General features: G+C 45.0%; 1 protein-coding gene across 4 annotated transcripts in view; it reads right to left on the minus strand.

The window, feature by feature from the left end:
- CHD8 (chromodomain helicase DNA binding protein 8) overlaps positions 1 to 8,710 on the minus strand; it is a 56,492-nt gene extending 47,782 nt beyond the window's left edge. For 2 of the 4 annotated variants that reach the window (XM_069961588.1, XM_069961585.1), the window contains exon 1: positions 8,581 to 8,710. The gene's annotated coding sequence lies outside the window, so the exon portion shown is untranslated. Of the gene's footprint in view, positions 1 to 1,711; positions 1,938 to 8,541 lie in introns of those variants that run through there. The other 2 variants (XM_069961587.1, XM_069961586.1) reach the window with 2 other exon arrangements.
- Positions 8,711 to 18,081: the final 9,371 nt, after the last annotated feature.

The following is an 18,081-nucleotide window of genomic DNA, read 5'->3' on the forward strand; positions in this document are numbered from 1 at the left end:
TATATACAGGACACCAGGTAGGTGCTGTATATACAGGACACCAGGTAGGTGCTGTATATACAGGACACCAGGTAGATGCTGTATATACAGGACACCAGGTAGATGCTGTATATACAGGACACCAGGTAGATGCTGTATATACAGGACACCAGGTAGATGCTGTATATACAGGACACCAGGTAGATGCTGTATATACAGGACACCAGGTAGATGCTGTATATACAGGACACCAGGTAGATGCTGTATATACAGGACACCAGGTAGATGCTGTATATACAGGACACCAGGTAGATGCTGTATATACAGGACACCAGGTAGATGCTGTATATACAGGACACCAGGTAGATGCTGTATATACAGGACACCAGGTAGATGCTGTATATACAGGACACCAGGTAGATGCTGTATATACAGGACACCAGGTAGGTGCTGTATATACAGGACACCAGGTAGGTGCTGTATATACAGGACACCAGGTAGGTGATGTATATACAGGACACCAGGTAGATGCTGTATATACAGGACACCAGGTAGATGCTGTATATACAGGACACCAGGTAGATGCTGTATATACAGGACACCAGGTAGATGCTGTATATACAGGACACCAGGTAGATGCTGTATATACAGGACACCAGGTAGATGCTGTATATACAGGACACCAGGTAGGTGATGTATATACAGGACACCAGGTAGGTGATGTATATACAGGACACCAGGTAGATGCTGTATATACAGGACACCAGGTAGGTGATGTATATACAGGACACCAGGTAGGTGATGTATATACAGGACACCAGGTAGATGCTGTATATACAGAACACCAGGTAGATGCTGTATATACAGGACACCAGGTAGATGCTGTATATACAGGACACCAGGTAGATGCTGTATATACAGGACACCAGGTAGATGCTGTATATACAGGACACCAGGTAGATGCTGTATATACAGGACACCAGGTAGATGCTGTATATACAGGACACCAGGTAGATGCTGTATATACAGGACACCAGGTAGGTGATGTATATACAGGACACCAGGTAGGTGATGTATATACAGGACACCAGGCAGATGCTGTATATACAGGACACCAGGTAGATGCTGTATATACAGGACACCAGGTAGATGCTGTATATACAGGACACCAGGCAGATGCTGTATATACAGGACACCAGGTAGGTGATGTATACAGGACACCAGGTAGATGCTGTATATACAGGACACCAGGTAGGTGATGTATATACAGGACACCAGGTAGGTGATGTATACAGGACACCAGGTAGATGCTGTATATACAGGACACCAGGTAGGTGATGTATATACAGGACACCGGGTAGATGCTGTATATACAGGACACCAGGTAGATGCTGTATATACAGGACACCAGGTAGGTGATGTATATACAGGACACCAGGTAGGTGATGTATACAGGACACCAGGTAGGTGATGTATATACAGGACACCAGGTAGGTGATGTATACAGGACACCAGGTAGGTGATGTATATACAGGACACCAGGTAGGTGATGTATATACAGGACACCAGGCAGATGCTGTATATACAGGACACCAGGTAGGTGATGTATATACAGGACACCAGGTAGGTGATGCAGCTGGCACAGGCCGGGCACAGGACATGGGGATGATATAGGAGCTGTCCTCCATCCCTCCTCAGCAGCCGGTCCGGACACTTTCTCCCTCTCACTTACCTCTCACTCCTCGCTATCCCCCAGTGTGCTCGGCAGAGGCGGCTATGGAGCGTCCGCCCGTGTGCCCCGTCCTCCCCGGCACTTACACGCTCTGCAGCCCGGGCCGTCACTCTGCAGACAGTAATACACATGTAGTTTCCCGGTTACACACATGCTGCCACTGCACACACACAGCTCTCTCCTCCCCATACAGATACACACGGCGCTACCTAACCAGCGCTAGACTCCGCCCCGCACAGCCGTGCAGCTGCAGCGCGCTCTCATTGGCCAAGCAATCCGTCCATCAAAAGCAATGGCGACGCGCAGGGTTAGGTTGAGACGTTTGCTCCGCCCATCACTGTGAGGCCTAGCCGTATCCAAGGCAAAAGCGCATCCAGCCTCGATTTCCCCGAGCCAAGCGCCAGAGAATGAATGAAAGCGTCACCTAGGTGGCCGATACCGGGCTGCTGGCACACTGCACCGGCCACTCAGCGGCAGACGGGGCTATCATGCCCGGGAGGGACCGTCCGCGCCCAAAGACGCATGGCTACACCGTGGCCGTATACACACAGGGGCAACAGCCTCAGAGAGCCGCAATACAAGCCCTGCTGAGGGCTGCGACCACCCACCTCACAGGCAATGGGGGAAAGTGGCGCTAACACTGCGCCCTTTCTATACACTGACAGACCTGTTTATGAGAGAGTGGCGCAATCTACATGGGACACGTGAGCAACAGGCTAGACCTGTCCTAGCAGTGTCCAGAGCAGCCGGGAGGCCATAGTTATACAATGTTACCATGCTGGACAGATCATCCTAAATAGAATGATAATAGTGACAGTATAATCTCAAGTCTTCCAGTACTTATCAGCTGCTGTATGTCATAGACATAAATATGCAGGGCATACAGCAGCAGATAAGTACTGGAAGGCTTGAGAATTTAATAGAAGTAAATTACAAATCTCTTGCACTTTCTGACACCAGTTTATTAGAAGGAAATTTTTTTTATCCCGCTGAAGTTGCACTTTAAAGTCTTTACATAGACCCCTCTACAAGTTCAACAGTTGCTGTATCTACCTGCCAGGCTTCCCCTGTATGGATTATTGTAGCATACCATTTTTTATACAGTAATAAAAAAAAATATATATTTATTTATTATGATATATAAACAGTAGGGGCCAGCTCACACAGAGCAAAACTGGCGGAATTCCGTGGCGCAATCCCAACAGCCTCTGTGTCATACAGGCAGTCTATGGGAGGGCTTGCACGCCTCCTCTCTCCGCTTGGAAGAACTGACATGTCAATTCTTCCTCATGGAGAGAGGAGGCACAAGCCCTCCCATAGACTGCCTGTATGACACAGAGGCTGTTGGGATTGCGCCACAGAATTCCATCAGTTTTACTTGGTGTGAACTGGCTCTAAAGGTCTATGGATTCCAGTAAATGCCTACAGCCATATCCCTCCACTGACAATACAGGTCTACAGATCCGCCACAAAGGTTTACTACAATTCTGAGCAGAATCCAAAAGCGTCTGCTGCACCCTTGAGCACAGCACATAAATAATACATTAGCAAATCTGTTTTGTCAATTTACTGATGTATAAACCCTGAACATGATGTGAATGGGGCCCAAAATCCCCAGCACTGCAGTTCTTCTGATGGTCCGCTGCCAGTGTATGCTGACATTCTGGGGCCACCACTGCACTGGCACAGCATATTTGTATTTCCTATTTTTCTCTCTCAGATAGTTAGGGTAGCTGTCATGATGTCACTTCACATAATTGGCGTGCAGTCGCTCCTGCCGTCCAAGATGAGGAATACGACCACCCTGGGCTGTTTCCGTGCATAAGCCCCATTTTGAATAGGGCTCACACATGGAACCGAACCAGCAAGGTCCTATCCATAGTTACTCAAACTCCCAGCAGCAGGCCGATCAGTTGGAGAGGCAACACCACAGGTACGCTATATAGTTGTAGGACTCGTCAAGTTAAATATTTTTACAAATTTATTTAGCAAATTTCCCTCCTGATATGCTGTTCTTTCCCTCCCCTTGTTGACAGCTCGTTGTCTAGGTAACTGACCACCACTCTGCTCTAAAAGCAATGGATGGGCTGGTGTGTATATAGCTATTGTATACATATTTACCTGCATTACACAGTATATACACTATGGGGGAGATTTATGAAAGGGTGTAAATATACACCTGGTGTAAACTTCCCACAGCAACCAATCAGAGCTCAGCTTTTATTTTACCAGAGCTGAAAGCTGAGCTGTGATTGGTTGCTATAGACAGTTTAGACCAGGTATATATTTACACACTTTCATAAATCTCCCCCAATATTGCTATGTTTACACATCATTGAAATTACTGTTTTTATTAGACAGACGTCGTTTAACAACAAATACCCGCCATTAGCTGTCCAATGATAACATAATTTTTACCTAGTGGGAACAAAGCCTATAGCTGTACATTTACACTATAACTATACTTCTGTCCGACCGTGGCTTTTAGAGCAGAGTGGTGGTTGGTATTCTAGAAAATTAGCTGTCAACAGTGAGAGAGGAACAACAGACATATTAGGAGGCACGTTTGCTGAATTAATGTATATGCAAAACTAAACTACAAGTTTAACTATATTAGTTGATATGGTATAAGGCCGGGTTCACACTAAGCAAAACTAGCGGAATTCCGCCGCGGAATGCCGTTAGCCTCCCTCTCATAATGTGAGTCTATGGGAGGCGCGCTGCTGTACTCACATAGTCTCTCCGCGCTGAACAATGAACATGTTCATTCTTCAGCGCAGACAGAGCAGAAGCGCGCCTCCCATAGACTCCCATTATGAGAGGGAGGCTAACGGCATTCCGCGGCGGAATTCCGCTAGTTTTGCTCAGTGTGAACCCGGCCTAATGCATAGCATTTCAGTAAAGCTGCACATAAAATACTGAGTCCCTTTGTTCCCAGATGTCAGAGCCCACTGGTGAGAACCGTATGGGACATCTTAGTGATATGCCAGAACATTCAAAGCTATAAATGCCCTTTGTGGTACCCCTCCAGTAAGGGCCTTCTTATAATATATAGAAATATGTGAGCCGGCATGGTGTGTATCTTTAGAAATCCCTGAAGTGTCCAGTATTGTGCCTGATCACACTACACCCTACAGTGCGGAGGGAATGAGGACTGTAGCCTGTTACTTTACCATATATATATATATATATATATATATATATATATATATATATATATATATATATCCTCTATAATTTATAGTTCTCCCCCTGTTTGGGTATAAGCGGAGGTCTATCAGTCAAGGCTGGTGAGGTGCGGAGAAGCTGCTAGGGACAGACCCCATGACTCTGTTTCACGCAGCATGAATATTCTCTCCAGTCCAGGAAACTGAAGTTCCAGCAGTAAATTAGTGTGAAAAACTAAACCAGCAGTGGAGGTTTTGCTGTATAATCATCCATTTACTGCCACAAAGATAGCCTTCTCTGCCAGGTAATAAGATGAATCACATCTATGCAGGTAAGCTGGATACTTTATACATCATCTCCTGGATGGTATGATCTAATATGATTATATTGTAATCTTGAAAATTAGTAATCCCTATAATCAGAGGATTTGACAACAATTTTCTCACGCATAATGCTGCGTTTACACGGAGCGATAATTCGTCGAATTGATCGTTTATTAACGATTTTGAAGCAATGATTTGGATTTTATAACTATCAGCGTTTAGACGAACCTTGACACTCCAGCTGTTGCAAAACTACAATTCCCATCATGCCTGAACAACCAAAGATATGGCTTTGGCTGCCCAGGCATGATGGGAGTTGTAGTTTTGGAGTGTCATGGTTAGCCATCACTGGTTTAGACGAATAAATCGTAAGAATAATCATTAAGAAAATCATTATTGTGATAATTTCTAAGATCGCTTAAGCCCATCTCACACATAGGGTGAATCTTTGAAAGGCCGTTTACACAAAGCGAATTTTTAGAGAGCGACCAACGACGATTTGAGAACATGTTGAAAGATCACAATGAACGATTTCTCGCTCGTCCGCTGTGTTTACACAGAACGATTATCACTCAAATGCAATTGTTATCGCGAAAATTCGAACAATAATCGTCCAGTGTAAACGCACCATTAGAGTAGCGGTCAATGGAAAACTATGTTTACAGTAATACAAGATAGAATTGTAGTATATTACTGAGTATAAGAATAAATAATAGGCTGTGATCTCCTCTTATTCTATAAGGAACCTCTGCTGCAGCTTCCACCACAAATTATCGGAAAGAAAAACTGCAGCAAGAAGTGCTCCTTTTTTCCTAGTAATATGAACAACAGCACAATGGAAACCTGACTAAGAACTTCTTTTCATCAAGCACCATAGGCATTCACTGTGTGATGGATCTGCCATTACTGTCATGTTTCTAATCCTATAGGGGAACAGAAAATACAAACACATAATATTAACACAGCCCTGGGATTTGCACTGCTGCCTCCAAATTTCCAAATAATTTAGAAAAATAAAGAAAAGCTGTAACAAAATATAAAACCAGAAGTACAGGGATACACAGTAGCCCATAGCCATGTACCAGTATCAGATTGCAGAGCTGTCACACAAGGATCAACAATATGAAATTACGTCAGCCTATACAGTGCTCAGGAAACAATATAGGGGGCGGATCATGGCAACTATTACCCAAGACAGGGAATACCTAAAATAACCTTTAACCTCTTAAGGACCGGGCCAATTTTCATTTTTTCCTTCTTGTGTTTAAAAGGCCATAGCACTTGAATTTTTTCACCTAGAAAAAAGTCCCTGGGGGACTTCTAATACAACTACACTGATCTGTCAGAGTTCAGCGTAGCTGTATAACAAAGCAACAGATCCATGAGATCGGTGCTCTATTGCTTTGGTCTGCTGCAGAGGCCCGGCTCGTGAGATGAAGGGATCCCCCCTCCGCAATCGGGGGTGGGGGGTTTGGGAAGAATCCTGCCACTAGACACCAGGGATGGGCTTTAAGACAGTTAGATGCAGCTGTTATGTTTCACAGCTGCATCTAACCGTCTTAATTAGCAGGAGCGGCGATTGGTCCGCTTCCACTAATAGCCGCGGTCCCGTGCTGCAGACAGCAGTCGCGGCAGTTCAGAGCGGGGTCCCCCTCTGAACTCATTTTCTGGACATATGCCGTACGGGTACGGCACAAGTCCTTAAGAGGTTAAAGAGTCATTGTTGTTTCATTTTTTTTTTTTTTTTTTTTTTGCAGAATTCAACAGTACAGGCGATTTAAAAAAAAAGTTGTAATTGGGTTCATTAGGCAAATATGCCATTATCTGCATTCAAAAAGACTTTCCCCAGGTCCCCCCCTCCCTCCTCTCTCTCATTCATTCACTGCTCATTATTAAAAAATCTTGACTCTTTTACATCAGTCAAGCCCTGTGTAACCTATGGAGAGGGAAGGGGGAGGAACGAGATTAGTCGCCAGCTGAGAACAAAGGATTACATAGTGGGAGCTGTGTGAAAGCCTGTATTCAGAGGTCAGAGAGGTAAGTGCAGACCTAAGAGGAGATAGCCCATCGATGTAGCTGTAATTTAACTCTTTGTTGTCCTGTTTTGGTGCCTCATCTTCCTCTACCCCTCCCCTCTCCATAGAAAATTCTGAAGACAGGGGGAAGAGATTCAAACTGCTTTTTCATAATAAAAATGCATTTTTCAGCTAATAAACACAATTACAAAGTTTCTAAAATCGCCTGTACTATTGATTTCTGCAAAAAAAAAAAAAAACAAAAAAAAAAAAACTACAGTGACACTAAGTATTCACTTAAAAAATTACCCCCCCCCCCCAACAAAAAGGGTAAATATACCATCAAAACACAATAATAAGAGACCAATACTAACAAAGGATCGTTGCCGATACCAATAATGTGATGTTTAAGGCAGGTAGGGTGTTAGCAGGACTAAACCGTAACATAAAAGACTACAATTAGACTAGGCCAAGAATTTCATTGTGATTCATAATGGTCTCCATACATAATATGAGGATATTTTATATATATATATATATATATAGGGTCCACATGCAGGGCAGTATAAATAAGTATATATGTATACATAGATGTATGATGACACAAGCAGGGCAGTATATATAGATATGTATACATAGATGTATGACACAAGCAGGGCAGTATATATGTATGATGACACAAGCAGGGCAGTATTAGTATATATGTATGATGACACAAGCAGGGCAGTGTATATAGATATGTATACATAGATGTATGATGACACAAGCAGGGCAGTATATATGTATACATAGATGTATGACACAAGCAGAGCAGTATATATATATATATATATATATATATACATAGATGTATGATGACACAAGCAGGGCAGTATATATGTATACATAGATGTATGACACAAGCAGGGCAGTATATATAAGTATATGTATGATGACGCAAGCAGGGCAGTATATATAAGTATATATGTATGATGACACAAGCAGGGCAGTATATATAAGTATATATGTATGATGACACAAGCAGGGCAGTATATATAAGTATATATGTATGATGACACAAGCAGGGCAGTATATATAAGTATATATGTATACATTAGTCCCCTGCCCCCAGGCCAGCACACACACACACGCAGGCGTTCCCATGGTGCCCGCGATGCCAGCCATGGTGCCCTCCACACAGCACCTCCGCCCCTATAGACACGTGTGTGCCGATGGATAGGGCTCCAGCCTTCGGTTACTAACTGCGCTAACACCGCCTAGAACGTTAGTGGGCTACATAGCTACGTGATTGTATGTGACTTATACCCCCTCCCCCACGTCTCACCTGTGACCCCACTTTGTGACGTCAACACCCCCGTCTCACCTGTGACGTCACACTGTCCGGGTCTCGGCCGCTGTTGACCCTTTATGAGCTGGTCCCGGCTGTGCCGAGCATGGACGCGCCGTGCGATGCAACTCAGCCTCTTTACAGTTACGCCGTACGTCACGGCCGCGTTGAGACAATGGCAGAAGGTCCTACGCGTTGGAGCCCGCCCTATTTCGTGTTTGATTGGTCGAAAGATACATCAATCAGTCATGTGCGATGACGTCACGCAATGAGCGTAGGTTGTGCAGATCAGGAAGTAGCTACGGAAGAGGGCAGAGGGGCCTTCAGTTAGGCTGCCCCGTTGGTGCCTGATTGAAAATGTAGTATATGAATGAGTGCTTAGAAGTCAGGAAAGGGTTAATTTGACGTTTGACATAAAAATAAAAAAACGCGTCGTGTTATTCGACTCGTATTTACTGAAAAATAAAAATATTTATCACAATGTATTAGCAGTGAGTCCTGGACTGGGGGGGGGGGGTGAGCCTATAGTTCTCATTGTGTACTGATAACCTCAGGAAGCCACTATGGCTTCATTCACACAGCACCAATTCAGTATTCGTAAGGAAGAATTCACACCGCGTTGCCGTATGCAATGCCGTGATGGCGCGGTACACCCATTCACTGTGTAGTCTGCCAATGTGAGAAATAAAAGCTGAGGTTTAGTTGGTTGCTATGGGCAATAAAGAATCATAATAAAATGGGAAACAATGGGACTCTTATAAGACTACATTCACACATTCAGTAATTTCACAGGACCATATATGATGTCTACAAGTGTCCGCAAACCCCGAAATTTCATCCTAATTGCACCCAAAGCCTATGTTCCCACCCAGTATTTTTGCTCAGTATTTTACAACCAAAACCAGGAGTGAATTGAAAACACAGTAAGACTATGTCCACACACTGTTGAAGTTGAATGGATGGCCGCCATTTAATTGCAAATAATTCCCGTTATTTTAAAACAATTGCTGTTATTTTAAAATAACGGCCGTTATTTGCCATTAAATTGCAGCCAGCCACTCAATTTCAACAGTGTGTGACCATAGCCTTTCTGTGTTTTCATTCCACTTAATTGCATAGCGGTGTATGGAACCACAACTGTAGTGTATACACCTTGTATACACTACGCCAGGGTTCTCTGCAGCCGCACAAAATAATTGACAGGTATATTTTGTCCGGCGGCAAATCAGTAAACAGCGGCCGTACAAAATAGGCTTTGCACACAGTGTAACGTACGGCTCCCTGCCGGGTGAACGTCTGCCATCAGCCGCTGTTCTAAGGGTCCTATTCCATGGGCAGATGGGGGCCCGATTAATAATGTAAACGAGCGCTGATCTGCTTGACCGGCGCTCGTTTACTGGGCCTATTCCACGAACCGATAATCGTTTAGCGAGGGCTGCAGGGACATCGTTACCGATGTCCTTGCAGCCCTTGTTAAACACCATACATTACCTACACATGTTGCAGGTTTTCTCCTGTGCTCCTTAGCTGACAGACTGCTCAGCCAATCACTGGCTGCTGCGGTCCTGGCCAGTGATTGGCTGAGCGGTCAGCTACAGGCCGCACCGAAGCTGCTGCTGCGCGGGACCGGGAGGAAGAAGGAGCGCAGGAGAAGACCTGCAACATGTGTAGGTAATGTATGGTGCTTGTGAGATCGTCAGTCGCCCGCCGTGCATCGCTATTCCATGCAGCGATGCGCGGTGGGTGCCCCATGATTTTAGGTTTAAACCTAAATAAACGTCATCGGCTGATCGTTGTCTCTATTCCACAGAGCGATTATGGGCCGATTCGGACGATTATCGCTCAGTGGAATAGGCCCCTTACAGCGTCTGAACGTGGCCTTAATCTGTATTTTTTGACCGCTGGCAAAATGTCAATAAGGGATGCTGGCATACAGCCTGCCTTTCCGATGGGCCCATAGATTTAATTGGGATAAATGTAGTCTAATTGTGACTAAGATCAGACCATTTCCCAAATACTTTTATTTCTGTGCGGAGGGGAAAAACAATTTTGACAATGTTTTTGAGTCCTGCACAGTCCTATGTGTGTTTAGGCCATAGAGCGAACTTAAAAATGTCCTACTCAAGTTTGTATATATGAATGACAGCTTGTCCGAACCTTTGACACGGCTCCTTTGTCAGGCAATATAATGGTTGGAAAGAACAAGATGGATGTCAGTCCCCTTTCTTGTGTGTTGGGGTGGTAAATCAGTTGGCTATGCCAGGTACCACACCTGGTGCACAGAAAAAAAAAAATATAGTAACACTGGGCCATAGAGTTTATATAAAGTCAGTAAGACCTGCAGTTCCTTAGGTCTATGGGGGAGATTTATCAAACTGGTGTAAAGTAGAATTGTCTTAGTTGCCCCTAGCAACCAATCAGATTCCACCTTTCATTCCTCACAGATTCTTTGAGAAATTAAAAATGGAATCTGATTGGTTGCTAGGGGCAACCAACACAATTCTACTTTACACCAGTTTGATAACTCTCCCCCTATGTGTGGATTCTCTTGTGTCTTCCAGGATGGCTTTTTTATATACATATTTTTGTCTAAAAGATTTATTTCATACCAAAAATGCAGCAGAAATTATATTAACGGGGAACTCCGGGTAAGAAAAACTTGTTTTCTATTAAAAGTACATTAAAAGTGAAATATATGTGTCTATAAAATGTATTACCGTATCTGTAGAGTTCTGCCATACCGGTAGCTGATAGAAATCCAGGAAGTGAAAAAAAATGGCCTCTGTGCCATTCACATTGTCTTCTGCTCCCACTGCTCTCCCACCTTAGGAGACAAATATACCATGCCTCTGTCTCACATTGTGTGTGTTTGCTGAGATCAGGCTGATGATGCAGACAGTGGGCAGGGCATGATGTCACAGGAGGCTTGGCTGGATCCCCCAATCCCCTGAGTGATTCACCATCTCTGACCGGCCAGAAGCAGGTGTTGCACTGATTTGTCTAATTGTGCAGAAGTGTGCAGTAAAATTAGGGCTGTTTTCACACATGTTGGAGTGTCATTGCAGTACTGCAGCATAGTCACAAAAACTACTTCAAAGATAAAAGATGCTTGATCATAATATGTGCGTGGAAATGAAAAGAAAAAAAAAAATTCTTTACTTTATTCCAATATCAGCGTTACAGGTAGAAAATACAGCGTGCTGTGTGGTGTTACAGGTAGAGAATACAGTGTGCTGTGTGGTGTTACAGGTAGAGAATACAGCGTGCTGTGTGGTGTTACAGGTAGAGAATACAGCGTGCTATGTGGTGTTACAGGTAGAGAATACAGCGTGCTGTGTGTTGTTACAGTTAGAGAATACAGCGTGCTGTGTGGTGTTACAGGTAGAGAATACAGCGTGCTGTGTGGTGTTACAGGTAGGGAATACAGCGTGCTGTGTGGTGTTACAGGTAGAGAATACAGCGTGCTGTGTGTTGTTACAGTTAGAGAATACAGCAGTGTGACCAGTGTCACTTTATTCATTAATAACTTCGGGATGCTTTTACCTATCCGGCTGATTCTGAGATTGTTTTCTCGTGACATATTGTACTTCACATTTCTTGTAAATTGGAGTCGATACTTATAACGAATCTTTATGAAAAAACCCAAAATAGCGTGAAAAATTGTGAAAAAATGCATTTTTCCAACTTTAAAACTTTTCTGCTTATACAGAAAATGGTTATACCACATAAATTATATATTAAATAGCATTAGCAACATGTCTACTTTATGTTGGTGGCATTTATTAAACTATATTTCAGTATTTTTAGACAATAGGAAGCTTAAAACATTAGCAGCAAATTTCCAAATTTTCAGTAAAATTTCAAAATCAGATATTTTTAGGGAACTGTTCAGGTTTAAAGTGTATTTGAGGGGACTGTGTGTTAGAAAGCCCCAAAAAGCACCCCATTTCAGAAACTGCACCCCCTAAACTCTGCAAAAGCACATCCAGAAAGTTTTTTAACCCTTTAGGGGAGTCACAGAAATAAAAGCTAAGTGTGTAAGGAATTTGAAAATTTTAATTTTCTGTGCAGAGATTTTATTGTAATCCAATATTTTTCATAATTATAAACCTATTACCAGAGAAATGCACCCCAATATTGATTGCCCCGTTTCTGCAGTTTATAGAAATACCTCATATGTGGCCCTATTGCGCTATTTGACGCAACCACAAGCCTCAGATATAAGGGAGCGCCTAGTGAATTTCAATGGCTCCGTTATTTTTGGTCATTTTTGACTGTACCACTTCAGGTTGGCAGAGGCTCTGGGGTGCCAAAACCTAAAAAACACCCCTAAAGGGACACCATTTAGAAAACTACACCCCTCAAGGAATGTAACAAGGGGTGCGGTGAGCATCTGGACCCCACAGGTGCTTCACAGATTTTCCAAACAATATGGCTTGAAAAAAGACTAAAGTATTTTTTACACTAAAATGTTGTTCTAGCCTTCATTTTTCCTTTTTAACAAAGGGATAAAAGGAAAAAAAAAACACAAAGCATGTAGCGCAGTTTCTCCCGAGTACAGAAATACCCCACATGTGGACATAAAGTGCCAAGCGGGCGCAGGACGAGCCTCCAAAGGGAAGGAGCGCCAATTGGCTTTTGGAAGCTGGATTTCACTGGAATGGATTTCAAGGGCCATGTCGCATTTACAGAGCCCTCGTGCTGCCAAGACACTGGAAACCCCCCACAAGTGACCCCATTCTGGAAACTACACCCCTCAAGGAATCTAACAAGGGGGGCAGTGAGCATATGGTCCCCACTGGTGACGGGCACAAATGTGGAAAAATGTGACGTGAAAGTGAAAATTTTCATTTTTTCACTTTCATGGCACAAATGTGCCCGTCATCCAGGGGTCCATATCCTCACTGCACCCCTTGTTAGATTCCTTGAGGGGTGTAGTTTCCAGAATGGGGTCACTTGTGGGGGGTTTACAGTGTTTTGGCAGCACAAGGGCTCTGTAAATGCGACATGGCGTTCATCATCCATTCTAGCCAAATCCAACCTCTAAAATCCAAATGGCGCTCCTTCCCTTCGGAGGCTTGCCCTGCACCCACATGGCGCTTTATGTCCAGATATGGGGTATTTACGGACTCGGGGGAAATTGCTCTACACATTTTGTGTTTTTTTTTCTCTTTTAACCCCTTGTGAAAATGATAAATTCAAGGCTAGACCAACATTATAGTGTAAAAAATTTAATATTTCATTTTCACGCCACATTGTTCCACATTTGTGCCCGTCACCAGTGGGGTCCATATGCTCACTACACCCCTTGTTACATTCCTTGAGGGGTGTAGTTTCCATAATAGGGTCACTTGTGGGGGGTTTAACTGTCTTGGCAACACAGGGACCTTTTGAATGCAACATGGCCCCTCGAAATCCATTCCATCCAAATCCAGCCTTCAAAAACCAAATGGCGCACCTTCCCTTTGGAGGCTTACCCTGCACCCGCATGGCGCTTTATGTCCACATGTGGGGTATTTCCGTACTCAGGGGAAATTGCTCTACACATTGTGGTTTTTTTTTATCTTTTAACCCCTTGTGAAAATGAAAAAATCAAGACAAGATCAATGATTTAGAGTAAAAATTAAAAAAAAATTACACTAAATGTTGGTCTAGCCTTGATTTTTTTCCATTTCCACAAGGGGTTAAAAAAGAAAATGAACACAAAACGTGTAGGGTAGTTTCCCCTGAGTACGAAAATACCCCACATGTGGACATAATTTGCCATATGGGCACAGGGCAAGTCACCAAAAGGACAGAGCGCCATTTAGAGGCTGGAATGGGGGATGGAGGCCATGTCGCAATTACAAAGCTCCTGTGCTGCCAGAACAGTAGAAACCCCCGACAAGTGACCCAATTCTGGAAACTACACCCCATAAGGAATCTAACAAGGGGTGCAGTGAGCATATGGACCCCACTAGTGATGGGCACATGTGTAGAACATGTGCCGTGAAAATAAAAAATACCATTTTTTTCATTTTCACGTCCCAAATGTGGCCGTCACCAGGGGGCCATATACCCGCTGCCCCCCTTGTTAGATTCCTTATGGGGTGTAGTTTCCAGAATGGGGTCACTTGTGGGGGGTTTCTACTGTCCTGGCCGCACACAGGCTTTGTAATTGCATCATGGCATCCTCTAATGGGAATGGCGGCCATACCTATTTAGCTGGGGAAAAGGGACAATTCTAATTTATTTGGGGGGGGTATTAGGCCAATTATTAGTTTATAAGGTTGGAAATGACAGGTGTCCATCAAATTCAACCTGTGTTGATCCAGAGGAAGGCAAAAACCCCTCGTGAGGCAGACGACAGTAGCCTCATCACAGGGGAAAAATTCCTTCCCGACTCCATATTGGCGATCAGAATAATCCCTGGATCAACGTGACCCCTGAAATAGGAATAAGGGACAGAATTTAGATAATGTAGAACCCCAGTGACGTGTGGTGCGCCTTGGAGCGATCCAGTATACAGAGGCCGGGGTGATCAGGACAGGTGTCACACTGGTAAATGGCGTCCTTCCTGATCCCCCTGTTACACCACACTCTGCACTTCTTCTGGGGTCTCCCTTTCTCCAGTGTGGGGGACGTCACCTGGAAAATGTTGTCCTGGTGCGATCCGGGGTCCTTCATATCCAGAAGCGCAGGGTCCGCTCCATGGCTGCTAAATATTAGGGCTCTATTACTGCTTCTGATATGTTCGGATCGTGCCGCAAGCTACAGTAGCTCGGGCAGCGAGGGACCGGAAGAGGGGGTGCTGGTATAAATGTTATCCCCGTACAGGTGGTGGTGACCTTTATCCAGCAGTGGGAAGATCAGTTCCCGGACGATGTCCCCACTAACTCCGAGGATGGGGGGGGGGGAGTGGGCATCTGGGGGTTGGATTCGGGTGTCCCTTCCTTCATACACCCTAAGGGTACGTGCACACTGCGGAATCGCGAAGGATAACCCTTTGTGCATTCCGCAGTTGGCACCCGCCGGCGGACTGATGCAGGCGCACGTCTCCGTCCGTGTCGTAGACTCCATTCTATGCACGGGCGGATTCCGCTCTGCGTCCAACGTGTTGATGGAATGACGGATGATGGAATCCGCCCGTGCATAGGATAGAGTCTATGACACGGGCGGAGACGCGCCCCTGCATCAGTCCGCCGGCGGGTGCCAGCTGCGGAATGCACGAAGGGTTATCCTTCGCCATTCCGCAGTGTGCACGTACCCTAAGGCTGGGTTCACACTATGTATATTTGAGGCTGTATTTGTGAGGCTGTATAGCAACCAAAACCAGGAGTGGATTGAAAACACAGAAAGGCTCTGTTCACATAATGTTGTAATTGAGTGGATGGCCATCATTTAATGGCAAATATTTGCTGTTATTTTAAAACAACGGCTGTGGTATTGAAATAATGGCCGTTATTTACTGTTATATGGCGGCCATCCACTCAATTTCAACATTGTGTGAACAGATCCTTTCTGTGTTTTCAATCCACTCCTGGTTTTGGTTGCTATGAGGACCTGACATGAGGACCAAATACAGCCTCAAATATACATAGTGTGAACCCAGCCTAAATCTGTAAGTGTACCCTGAGGTACTCTCACAGAGTGTGTAGAATTTCACTCCATACCGTGATCTCTTATTGGGACTGTACTGGCGGAAAAGACGTGTCTGGGGGGCAGCGTACGCTACGCTACTCCCAGACACGTCACTGGATGATGAGGAGGATGAGGATGAATGGAGGAACGAAGGACCCCCCATTCATCCTCACTGGCTGTTTCGGTGTCGGAGGCAATAATAACGTATGCGTCCGATACCGAAAACACCCTGGGGGCCATCTTTATATGGGGATTGGTATATGGGGTATGTAGTGGTGTAGTGTAAAACTTTATTCAATGTAGTGTGGTGTAATGTAGTGTTTTTTTACGTGTTTTTTACAGTAAGTATACAAAAAAAACCTACGCCAAAAATGGTGTTGCTGATGAATGCCGCACTTATGTTCGGCACTTATCAGCAGACCGTGGCAGTAGGATATAAAAAAAAAACACCCTACGCCAAAAAGGAGGAGTTGCTGATTAGCAGCGCACTTTCGTGCGATGCTGATCAACACTCAGCGGCGATAGGGTGCGGAAAATAGGAAAAAAAAAATTTTTTTTTACTACATTCTGAACATCCCTGTAGTGGCTGATACGTGTATTACACTTATCAGCCGCTAGGGGGCAGCAGAGCGCAAGATCCGAAAATAGACGACGCTGGAGCCGGAAAAATACGAAAAAAGACGACGCTGGAGCCGGAAACAGACGATCGGGACTCACGGAAGAAGCCGAAGTCCCGACAAGATGAAGAGGACGCCGGGAACCCGGAAGACGCCGATCAGGACCCCGGGACAGGTGAGTAATGTACAAATACCTGCTCCGGACCCCTCAGCTACCTAGCTGAGGGGTCCGGAGCAGGTATTTATTACTTGTGGGGACTTTGATCGCCGTGAACGGCCGGCCGGTTGGGACGGTGGTACCGTGACCACCATTACTTTTTACAGTAATGGCGGTCGGTGCCGTCCTCGGACAGCACCGACCGCCATTTTTTTTCCGGGTCATCGGGCCACCGATGGCCCGGAAAGGTTCCGATCGCCGCTATGGGCTTATCAGCCAATAGCGGCGATCGTCGGCATGGGGGGGGTTAACAACCCCCCATGCCGACAGGGAGAGATGGCCTGCTATGTATTATAGCAGGCTATCTCCCCCGATCGGGACCCGGCCGGCCGCGGCGCCCGTTTAAAGGGCTGACGTACCGGTACGTCATGGGTCCTTAAGTGACAGTGATCCATGACGTGCCGGTACGTCATGGGTCCTTAAGAGGTTAAGTAGCCCTGCAATCAGATAAAAAAAAAGAAAAAACAAACATATTAAGGCTTATGTCAGGCATGTCAAACTTTGGCCCATGGTGCTATTATTTTTGGCCTGCAAAAGAAATCAATTGATTTCCTGGACCTAGACCTTGCCCGCCAATAGAACAGCACAGTTAAAAGGGTAATCCAGTGCTACAAAAACACAGCTACTTTCTTTCAGACAGCACTACTATTGTCTCCAGTTTGGGTGTGGTTTTATAACTCTGTTCCATTGAAGTGAATGGAGCTTAATTGCAAACCATGCCTGACCTGGAGACAAGAGTGGTGCTGTCTCTGAAAGAAAGTGGCCATGTTTTTGTAGCCCTGGATAACACCTTTAATTATAATATGGGTGGTGCTGCTGCCCGGACTGCCCATATTATCATTTTCTGCAGTATGCACCCAACGCAGGCAGCTTGTGATGAGGTCACCACACTGTCTGTGCCATGAGGCAGCGCCACCTCCTATTACAACTCACTTCTAGGCCGCAGGCCTAACACTGCCTATAAGTGAGTTTTAATAGAAGGCAGCACCCAATCCCGGAGCAGGCAACATAATGACATAAGCACACGTTGCCTGCATCTGGTGCGTCATGCAGGCAGAGGAGGCACAGTGTGGAAGCCAGGAA

Source organism: Dendropsophus ebraccatus, chromosome 3 (assembly GCF_027789765.1).
Source record: "Dendropsophus ebraccatus isolate aDenEbr1 chromosome 3, aDenEbr1.pat, whole genome shotgun sequence".
Taxonomy (NCBI): domain Eukaryota; kingdom Metazoa; phylum Chordata; class Amphibia; order Anura; family Hylidae; genus Dendropsophus; species Dendropsophus ebraccatus.